The sequence below is a fragment of the Arachis hypogaea genome, chromosome 18, assembly GCF_003086295.3.
Source record: "Arachis hypogaea cultivar Tifrunner chromosome 18, arahy.Tifrunner.gnm2.J5K5, whole genome shotgun sequence".
NCBI lineage: Eukaryota > Viridiplantae > Streptophyta > Magnoliopsida > Fabales > Fabaceae > Arachis > Arachis hypogaea.
Window position 1 is genome coordinate 79,023,398 of NC_092053.1, and position 11,496 is coordinate 79,034,893.

Genomic DNA, 11,496 nt, shown 5'->3' on the forward strand with positions numbered 1-11,496 from the left:
TCTCATATTAAACCAGACCTTTACTCTTTCTCTATTTCACAATAATTTTTCTTTTATTCAAGCAAAAGGGACAAAGCATACATTTAAGCAAGATAAAAATGAAGCAAACACTTAGACTAGCACACTTAATTGACAATTAAAAAGACAGTAAATAAACAAAATACATACAACTCAACTAATCAGCAGGGGTACATTTAGACTTCCAACTAAAACATTTCAAATCAGAAGGAATAAGTAACAATACAACCTCTTGGTGGTATCTTCTAGCTCTTCCTTTGTCTTCGTCATCCATAGCTTTGTCTTCTACTGTGTGTCCTTGGATGATGGTGCATAATTTTTGCAAGAGATTGGTTGAATTCTTGCAAAGTTGTTGGAAGTTGCTTGTTCCCCAAGCACTTGAAAGATGGTTAGCATGTATAAATGGTTGTAGGCTTTTGAACTTATTTTGGTGTGTGAACACTAAATTTAGTTTCCTTGCCACTGTCTGTTATGCATCAGAATAATCATATACATGAAACCTTGTGCTTTTATTAAAGAAGACAAACTATAAACTAGAAAGCAAACCATGGTTAAGTAGTTTCCCTGATTGTTTGGAGCCAGTGACCATTTATGCAGAGGGTTGAAATATGTTTTTAATGAAATCTTTGGTGGAACACCAAACTTAGCATCCTACACTCACCCTTGGATTCTTTTGGTGTGCAACACCAAACTTAGCTCCTTGTAATACAGATAAATCTACTTAACCCTTTTATTGAAATATCTAGGAAAAGAAAGAGTTACCTCTGGTTGGGTTGCCTCCCAACAAGTGCTTCTTTAATGTCACTAGCTTGACATCTTGTCCTTTGATAATGGAGGTTGAAAATCATAGTGCCTCAGTTTTTCCCCTCTTACTATGAACTTCCTTCCGGTCTCCTCTTTGATTATCTCTAGGTGTTCAAGTGAAAAGATCCGGTTCACAGTATAGTGCTCAGACAATTGTGGAGACACCTTCATTGGTTGGGTGTTTAACATCACTTTATCTCCTTGGCGAGAAGCCTTCAGTGGGGATCTTCTTGTTTTTCCACCCTCTTGGCCTCTTCTTCTTTGCTTTATCATGAGATAATTCATGCCTTGGTGGTTCTTTATCTGGAGGCTTCTTGTTGGGGATCTCATCTGGGGGTTTTGGATCTAGTTTCTCCTTGACTTCTTTGGTCTGTTGCACCATTTCTCCTTCTTTTAAGCATGGTTTCAGAAGCCTTGGAGTTAACTCCTTAAATGCCTCCTTTAAGCTATTATCTCTGGCCTTATCCTTCATGCATTCTTCTTCTTGAGTGGGCTCATGTAGGGTCTTAAAGACATGAAATGCTAGGTGCTCATCATGCACTCTTAACAATAATTCTCCTTTTTCAACATCTATCAATGCTTTGCCTGTAGCTAGGAAAGGCCTCCCCATGATGATGGGAGTGTTAGGGTCCTCTTCCATATCTAGAATGACAAAGTCAGATGGGAGAAAAAATTTTCTCACTTTTACCAGCACATTCTCCACAACTCCCAGTGCTTGTTTAATGGATTTGTCACTATTTGGAGAGCTATTTGAGTGAATTTCAGCTCAAGAATTTAAAGTTTCCTCATGAGAGATAGGGGCATCAAGTTTATGCTTGCACCAAGGTCACAGAATGATTTCTCAATAGTTATACTTCCTATGGTGTAGGGTATATAAAAACGTCCAGGATCATCCTTCTTTTCTGGTAAACCTCTTTGGAGAATAGCACTACACTCCATTGTGATTTCAACAAATTTTCCTTCTTTCAAGGATATTTTCTTTGTTAGCACTTCTTTCATAAATTTGGCATATAATGGCATCTGTTCAAGTGCTTCTAAGAAAGGGATATTGATGCTGAGTGTCTTGAATATGTCCAGGAATTTTGAGTATCGCTTCTCCTCGTTTTCTTTCTTGAACATTTGAGGGTATAGAAGTTTGGGGACATATGGCTTCATTCCTTCCTTCTTCTCTTGTAGTTGTGGTTCAAGGATGTTCTTGTCTCCCCTTAAGATTTGTACATTCTTGGTTTTCTAATCCTCTTCACTTCTCTCCTCTGTCTCTTCTTGTGGAACTTCTCTGTTGTGTTCTCCCTGAATGATGGCTTCTTTGTCCAAAGTCTTCCCACTTTCCACTGTGATTGCTATGCACTCCTCCCATTTTGTAGCTTTTTCTTTGTCTCTTGGGTTGTCTTCAGTGGCACTAGAGAATGCATTTGCTTGCTTCTCACCTATCTTTGTGATTTGTTTAGCCATTTGTCCTAGTTATCTCTCAAGATTTTTGATTAAAGCTTCTTGATCTTGTTTGGTCATCTCTTGAGTTTTTATGATTTTCTCCATTAACATTTCTAAGTTGGAGATTCTTTGAGATTCTGGATTTGGCTGTGTGAGATGTGATGGTTATTGGTGGAAGTTGTTTGAGATGTTTGGGGAGGTGTTCTGTGGTTGTGTGTACTAATTGTTGTTAGTGGGGGGTTGGTTGTGCTTGTTTGTGTTGCCAAAACTGTTGGAGTTGAAGTTCCTTTGTCCTTGATTCTGGTGTTCACCACACCTCAAGTTAGAATGAGTCCTCCAGGATGGATTGTGTGCATCACTATCGAAGTTATGTTGGAATGAACTTGAGGTGTTATTCATGTATTGCACCTGCTCAGGGCCTTGTTGATCATAGTTGAATGCCCCAAAACCTTCTTCAGATTGATTCTATCCATGTGAGATTTGAGATTGGCTTTGTGTATTCACTGCAACAAGTTACAGTCCATCAATTCTCTTGGCCATCATCTCCATTTGTTGCTGAATTTATTGATGCATCTGTTTGTTTTGTGCCAAGATAGTGTCTACACCTTCAAGCTCCAAGACACCTTTCTTGGGAGCTGATTGGTGTTGCCTTTAATGAGCATAAAAGTATTGATTATTGGTCACAGTTTCTATAAGATTCTGAGCTTCTTCAACTATCTTCATTAGCTGTAGTGAACCTCCTGTAGAGTAATCCAGGGACTCTTGAGCTTTTAGAGTCAAGCCCTCATAAAAATTCTGAAGTATGTCCTATTCACTAAACATTTCAGGTGGACATTTTCTTATCAAGGCTTTGTATCTCTCCCATGCCTCGTACAGTGATTCTCCATCCATTTGTATGAATGTTTGCACCTCTGTTTTTAATCTTACGATTCTCTGGGGTGGATAGAACTTAGCCAAGAATTTGCTTACCAAATCATCCCAAGTGTTGATACTTTCTTTAGGAAAGGTTTCCAGCCATTGGGCAGCATTGCCCCTCAAGGAGAGTGGGAATAGAAGTAATTTGTATATGTCAGGATGCACCCCATTTGTCTTGACCATTTCATAAATCCTCAAGAAATAGACAAATGTTGGTTGGGGTCTTCAAGAGGGCCACCTCCATAAGAATAATTGTTCTGCACCAAAGTGATTAACTGAGGCTTAAACTCAAAGTCATTTGCATGAACATTTGGGGTGAGGATGTTGCTCCCATAGTGTCTAGGATTTGGGATAATGTAAGAGGCCAACACCCTTCTTGCAGGTTGGGCATTGTTGGTCACTCCTTCTTTATGCACCTCATCCTCCATGATTTGCATAATCACAAACAAACCAAATTAAAATTGGACATTCTAATGCTAGAATATCGTTAGAGGGTTAGGGGACACAATGTGTCAGACAATTAATATGCTTAAAAAGAAAAAAAAAGAAAATTGCTTAATCAGATTATCACCTACTTAATCATTGTTGATCTAAATCAATCCCCAACAATGGCGCCAAAGACTTGATGCGAAAAAATCGATTCTGCACAAACTAACTGGTAAGTGTACCAGGTCGTATCAAGTAGTAAAACTCACAAAAGTGAGGTCGATCCCACAAGGATTGATGAATCAAGCAATTTTAGTTGGGGTGATGAATTTAGTTAAGCTAATATTGATGGTTTAAGTGAAATTTGATTAACAGAAGTTAAATTGCAAGAAAGCTAGAGTGTAGAATGTAAATTAACAGAAAAGTAAATGGCAGGAAACTTAAATGACTGAAACTTAAAGTGCAAGAAATTAAAAGAGCTGAAACTTAAATTGCATGAAAGGTAAATAACTAAATCTTAAATTGCATGAAAGTAGAAGTGCAGAAACTTAAATGACAAGGAAACTTAAATTGCATGAATTATAAAGGGAATTGGGTGCAGGAAATCGAAACAGAAATGAACAATGTAAATTGCAGTGAATCAGAGAGATCTAAGTTGAAGAAATTCAAAGAAAATGATTCATCAGGGATTGGAGATATCATAATCCATCATGAACCAATTGAGTCTCAACTCCTTTCTCAATCATATGAGTAGATCTATGGCGGATTAAAATTGATTGGATCCCAATTCCTTGGTAATCCAATCTCTCTAATCACAATCAATCTTGCCAATTCCTTGATCTAATTATCATGAGAAGAGTTAGAGCACATTCTTTTATCCATAAGCCACACAAATTCTCAAAAGCTCAATTCTTCCTGAATACTGTTGGTTAGGAGAATTGTGAAGGATAGAGTTCCAATTCTAATGTAGGTGATTCCCCTTTCGAGGCTCACACCCACACTCAATTAAATTAAACCCCCTTCCAGAGTGAATAAATCACAATCAAAACAGAAGATATCTGGTGCGCAGAAATCGTGACGGTTCCATTCCTTGGTAACGGTGTTGAAAACTTTATACGCACGTTCATAATCTTAATTCTTTATCACAACTTCGCACAACTAACCAGCAAGTGCACTAGGTTGTCCAAGTAATAAACCTTACGTGAGTAAGGGTCGATCCCACAGAGATTGTCGGCCTGAAGCAAGCTATGGTCACCTTGTAAATCTCAGTCAGGCGGATTCAAATGGTTATGGTGAATTGATAATAAAAAGATAAACAAAACGTAAAATAAAGATAGAGGTACTTATGTATTTCTTTGGTGAGAATTTCAGATAAGCGTATAGAGATGCTTTCGTTCCTCCTGAACCTCTGCTTTCCTGTTGTCTTCATCCAATCATTCCTACTCCTTTCCATGGCAAGCTTTATGTAGGGCATCACCGTTGTCAATGGCTACATCCCATCCACTCTGTGAAAATGGTCCAATGCGCTGTCACTGCATGGCTAATCATCTGTCGGTTCTCGATCATACTGGAATAAGATATACTATCCTTTTGCATCTGTCACTACGCCCAGCACTCGCGAGTTTGAAGCTCGTCACAGCCATCCCTTTCCAGATCTTACTCGGAATACCACAGACAAGGTTTAGACTTTCCGGATCTCAAGAATGGCCATCCATGGGTTCTAACTTATACCACGAAGATTCTAATATCTCGGACTCGGTCCTCTGTATTAGATATCTAAGAGATATTCATTCTAGCTTGTTTGCATGTAGAATGGGAGTGTTTGTCAGGCACGCGGTCATAAGTGAGAATAATGATGAGCGTCACATAATCATCACATTCATCATGTTCTTGGGTGCGAATGGATATCTTAGAATAGGAATAAGCTTGAATTGAATAGAAAAACAGCAGTACTTTGTATTAATTCATGAGGAACAGCAGAGCTCCACACCTTAATCTATGGTGTGTAGAAACTCTACCGTTTGAAAATACATAAGTGATAATGGTCCAGGCATGGCCGAATGGACAGCCCCCTAAACGTGATAAAAGGATCAAAAGATGTTCCAAAGATGTAAATACAATAGTAAAAAGTCCTATTTATACTAAACTAGTTACTAGGGTTTACAGAAATGAGTAAATGATGCAGAAATCCACTTCTGGGGCCCACTTGGTGTGTGCCTGGGCTGAACATTGAGCTTTACACGTGTAGAGGCTTCTCTTGGAGTTGAACACCAGTTTGTAACCTGTTTCTGGCGTTTAACTCCACTTTGTAACCTGTTTCTGGCGTTTAACTCCAGAATGCAGCATGGAACTGGGGTTGAACGCCAGTTTGCATCATCTAAACTCGGGCAAAGTATGGACTATTATATGTTTCTGGAAAGCCCTAGATGTCTACTTTCCAACGCAATTGAGAGCGCGTCATTTGGAGTTCTGTAGCTCCAGAAAATTCACTTTGAGTGCAGGGAGGTTAGAATCCAACAGCATCTGCAGTCCTTCTTCAACCTCTGAATCTGATTTTTGCTCAGGTCCCTCAATTTCAGCCAAAAAATACTTGAAATAACAGAAAAATACACAAACTTATAGTAAAGTCCAGAAATGTGAATTTTAATTAAAAACTAATAAAAATATACTAAAAACTAATTAAATTATACTGAAAACTGTGTAAAAACAATGCCAAAAAGCGTATAAATTATCCGCTCATCACAACACCAAACTTAAATTGTTGCTTGTCCCCAAGCAACTGAAAATCAAATAGGATAAAAAGAGGAGAATATACTATAAATTCCAAAATATCAATGAAACTTAGCTCCAATAAAATAAGCGGGACTTGTAGCTTTTTGCCTCTTGAATAGTTTTGGCATCTCGCTTTATCCATTGAGGTTCAGAATGATTGGCATCTATAGGAACTTAGAATTCAGATAGTGTTATTGATTCTCCTAGTTCAGTATGTTGATTCTTGAACATAGCTACTTTATGAGTCTTGGCCGTGGCCCTAAGCACTTTGTTTTCCAGTATTACCACCAGATACATAAATGCCACAAACACATGACTGGGTGAACCTTTTCAGATTGTGACTCAGCTTTGCTAAAGTCCCCAATTAGAGGTGTCCAGGGTTCTTAAGCACACTCTGTGTTTGCTTTGGACCTCAACTTTAACCGCTCAGTCTCAAGTTTTCACTTGACACCTTCACGCCACAAGCACATGGTTAGGGACAGCTTGGTTTAGCCGCTTAGGCCAGGATTTTATTCCTTTAGGCCCTCCTATCCACTGATACTCAAAGCCTTGCATCCTTTTTATTACCCTTGCCTTTTGGTTTTAAGGGCTATTGGCTTTTTCTGCTTGCTTTTTCTTTTTCTTTTTTTTTTTGCCATTTTTTTCTGCAAGCTTTTGTATTCACTACTTTTTCTTGCTTCAAGAATCATTTTTATGATTTTTTAGATTATCAAATAACATTTCTCCTTTTTCCTTATTCTTCAAGAGCCAACATATTTAACATTCATAAACATCAAATTCAAAAGTCATATGCACTGTTCAAGCATACATTCAGAAAACAAAAAGTATTGCCACCACATCAAAATAAATAAACTAGTTTCAAGAATGAATCCGAAACCATGTACTTCTTGTTCTTTTGTTTTTAAAACATTTTTCATTCAAGAGAGGTGATGGATTCATATTCATAACTTTAAGGCATAGACACTTAGACACTAATGATAATGTAATAAGACACAAATATAAATAAACATAAAGCTCAAAAAATCGAAAAACAGGAAAATAAATAAACAAGGAGATTAAGGAATGAGTCCACCTTAGTGAGGGTGGCGTCTTCCTCTTCTTGAAGAACCAATGGTGCTCTTGAGCTCCTCTATGTCTCTTCCTTGTCTTTCTTGCTCCTCCCTCACAGCTCTTTGATCTTCTCTAATTTCATGGAGGATGATGGAGTGCTCTTGGTGCTCCACCCTTAGTTGTCCCATGTTGGAACTTAATTCTCCTAGGGAAGTGTTGATTTATTCCCAATAGTTTTGTGGAGGGAAGTGCATCCCTTGAGGCATCTCAGGGATTTCATGGTGAGGAATCTCCTCATGCTCATGTTGAGGTCCATGATCTCTTGTTTGCTCCATCCTTTTCTTAATGATGGGCTTATACTCTTCAATGAGGATATCTCCCTCTATGTCAATTCCAGCTGAATTGCAGAGGTGGCATATGAGGTGAGGAAAGGCTAACCTTGCCCAAGTGGAGGACTTGTCAGCCACCTTGTAAAGTTCTTGAGGCATAATCTCATAAACTTCCACCTCCTCTCCAATCATGATACTATGGATCATGATGGCCCGGTCTATAGTAACTTCAGACAGGTTACTAGTAGGAATGATTGAGCGTTGAATGAACTCTAGCCATCCCCTAGCCACTGGTTTGAGGTCATGCCTTCTTAGTTGAACCGGCTTGCCTCTTGAGTCAATTTTCCATTGAGCTCCTTCCTCACATATGTCTATGAGGACTTGGTCTAACCTTTGATCAAAGTTGACCCTTCTTGTGTAGGGGCGTGCGTTTTCTTCCATCATTGGCAAGTTGAACGCCAGCCTTACATTTTCCGGATTGAAGTCTAAGTATTTTCCCTGAACCATAGTAAGCCAATGCTTTGGATTTGGGTTCACACTTTGATCATGGTTCCTTGTGATCCATGCGTTTGCATAGAACTCTTGAACCATTAGGATCCCGACTTGTTGAATAAGGTTGGTGAGAACTTCCCAACCTCTTCTTTGAATCTCAAGTCGGATCTCCGGATACTCATTCCTTTTGAGCTTGAAAAGAACCTCAAGGATCACTTTCTTCTTGGCCACAACTTCATAGAAGTGGTCTTGATGGACCTTTGAGATGAATCTCTCCATCTCCCATGACTCAGAGGTGGAAGCAATTGCCTTCCCTTTCCTCTTTCTAGAGGTTTCTCTGGCTTTAGGTGCCATAAATGGTTATGGAAAAACAAAAAGCAACGCTTTTACCACACCAAAATTAAAATGTTTGCTCGTCCCCGGGAAAAAGAAGAAAGAAAGAAGTAGAAGAAGAAGAGTAATGGAGGAGAGGAAGAGAGAGTAGGTTTTGGCCAAGTGGAAGAAGAGAGGGTTGTGTTGTGTGAAATATAAGAAGGAATGAGGGGTTTATATAGAAGTGGGGAGGGGTTTAGGGTTCGGCCATTTAGGGTTGGGTTTGGGAGGGAAAATATTTTGAATTTGATGGTAGGTGGGGTTTATGGGGAAGAGAATATGGATGTGAGTGGTGAGGGGGTGATGGGAAAGAGTGATTGAAGTGATTGGTGAAGGGCATTTGGGGAAGAGAGTTATGAAAAGGTGTAAAGAGGAGAATAGGGTTAGGTAGGGATCCTGTGGGGTCCACAGGTCCTGAGGGGATCTTGCGGGGTCCACAGATCCTGAGGTGTCAAGGATTTTTGATCCCTGTACCCTTTAGACGTGTAAAACGCCCTATACATGCAATCTTGGCGTTTAACGCCAGATTGCTGCCTGTTTCTGGCGTTAAACGCCACTTCCATGCTCTGTTCTGGCGTTTAACGCCAGGTAGATGCTTGTTTCTGGCGTTAAACGCCAGCTTGGTGCCTGTTTCTGGCGTTAAATGCCAGACAAATGCTTGTTTCTGGCGTTTAAACGCCAGACTGTTCTCCTCCGGAGTGCGCTATTTTTCATTCTATTTTTCACTCTGTTTTTGATTTTTCAGTAGTTTTTTATGACTTCACATGATCATCAACCTAAAGAAAACATAAAATAGCAATGGAGAATAAATAAACATGATTAGATAACATTGGGTTGCCTCCCAACAAGCACTTCTTTAATGTCAATAGCTTGACAGTGAGCTCTCATGGGGCCTCACAGATGTTCAGAGCATTGTTGGAACCTCCTAACACCAAACTTAGAGTTTGAATGTGGGGGTTCAACACCAAACTTAGAGTTTGACTGTGGGGGCTTTGGTTGACTCTGCAGTGAGAGAAGCTTTTCATGCTTCCTCTCCATGGTTACAGAAGGAGATCCTTGAGTTTTAAACACAAGGTTGTCCTCATTCAGTTGAAGGATCAATTCTCCTCTGTCCACATCAATCACAGCTCTTGCTGTGGCTAGGAAGGGTCTTCCAAGGATGATGGATTCATCCTCATCCTTCCCACTATCTAGGATTATGAAATCAGCAGGGATGTAAAGACTTTTAACCTTTACTAGCACGTCCTCTACTTGTCCATAAGCCTATTTTCTTGAGTTGTCTGCCATCTCTAATGAGATTCTGGTGGCTTGCACCTCAAAGATTCCCAGTTTCTCCATTACAGAGAGTGGCATGAGGTTTATCCCTGATCCAAGGTCACATAGAGCCTTCTCAAAGGTCATGGTGCCTATGATACAAGGTATTAAGAACTTTCCAGGATCCTGTTTCTTCTGAGGCAATCTCAGTTGATCTAGATCACTTAGTTCATTGATGAGCAAGGAAGGTTCATCTTCCCAAGTCTCATTACCAAATAACTTGGCATTCAGCTTTATGATTGCACCAAGGTACTTGGAAACTTGCTCTTCAGTGACATCTTCATTCTCTTCAGAAGAAGAATACTCATCAGAGCTCATGAATGGCATAAGGAGGTTTAATGGAATCTCTATGGTCTCTAGATGAGTCTCAGATTCCTTTGGTTCCTCAGAGGGAAACTCCTTGTTGATCACTGGATGTCTCAGGAGGTCTTCCTCACTGGGATTCACGTCCTCTCCCTCCCTTGTAGGTTCGGCCATGATGGTTAAATCAATGGCCTTGCACTCTCTTTTCAGATTCTCTTCTGTATTGCTTGGGAGAGTACTAGGAAGGATTTCAGTGACTCTTTTACTCAGCTGGCCCACTTGTGCCTCCAAATTTCTAATGGAGGACCTTGTTTCATTCATGAAACTCAAAGTGGCCTTAGATAGATCAGAGACTATATTTGCTAAGCTAGATGGATTATGCTCAGCATTCTCTGTCTGTTGCTGAGTGGATGATGGAAAAGGTTTGCTATTGCTAAACCTATTTCTTCCATCATTATTAAAACCTTGTTGATACTTTTGTTGAACCTTCGATGAGAAATTTGGATGATTTCTCCATGAGGGATTATAGGTGTTTCCATAGGGATCACCCATGTAATTTACCTCTGCTATTGCAGGTTTCTCAGAATCATAAGCTTCTTCTTCAGAAGAGGCCTCTTTAGTACTGTTGGATGATTCCTTCAATCTATTCAGACTTTGAGAGATCATATTGACTTACTGAGTCAATATTTTATTCTGAGCCAATATGGCATTCAGAGTATCAATTTCAAGAACTCCCTTCCTCATAGGCGTCCCATTACTCACAGGATTCCTTTCAGAAGTGTACATAAACTGGTTATTTGCAACCATGTCAATGAGTTCTTGAGCTTCTGCAGGCGTTTTCTTTAGGTGGATGGATCCACCTGCAGAATGGTCCAGTGGCATCTTTGATAACTCAGACAGACCATCATAGAATATATCTAGGATGGTCCATTCTGAAAGCATGTCAGAAGGACACTTTTTGGTCAGTTCCTTGTATCTCTCCCAAGCTTCATAGAGGGATTCTCCTTCTTTCTGTTTGAAGGTCTGAACATCCACTCTAAGCTTACTAAGCTTTTGAAGAGGAAAGAACTTGGCTAAGAAAGCCGTGACCAGCTTATCCCAAGAGTTCAGACTGTTTTTAGGTTGAGAGTCCAACCATATTCTAGCTCTGTCTCTTACAGCAAACGAGAAAAGTATAAGCCTGTAGAGCTCGGGATCAACCCCATTGGTCTTAACAGTATCACAGATCTGCAAGAATTCAGTTAAGAACTGAAAAGGATTTTCTGATGGA

The 11,496-nt window shown here is 39.7% G+C and overlaps 1 non-coding gene across 1 annotated transcript; it reads left to right on the forward strand.

The window, feature by feature from the left end:
- The first annotated feature begins 11,162 nt into the window (after positions 1 to 11,162).
- LOC112774752 (small nucleolar RNA R71) lies at positions 11,163 to 11,270 on the forward strand. Its single transcript, XR_003189215.1, has one exon. It is a non-coding gene; the product is annotated as a small nucleolar RNA R71 (small nucleolar RNA).
- Positions 11,271 to 11,496: the final 226 nt, after the last annotated feature.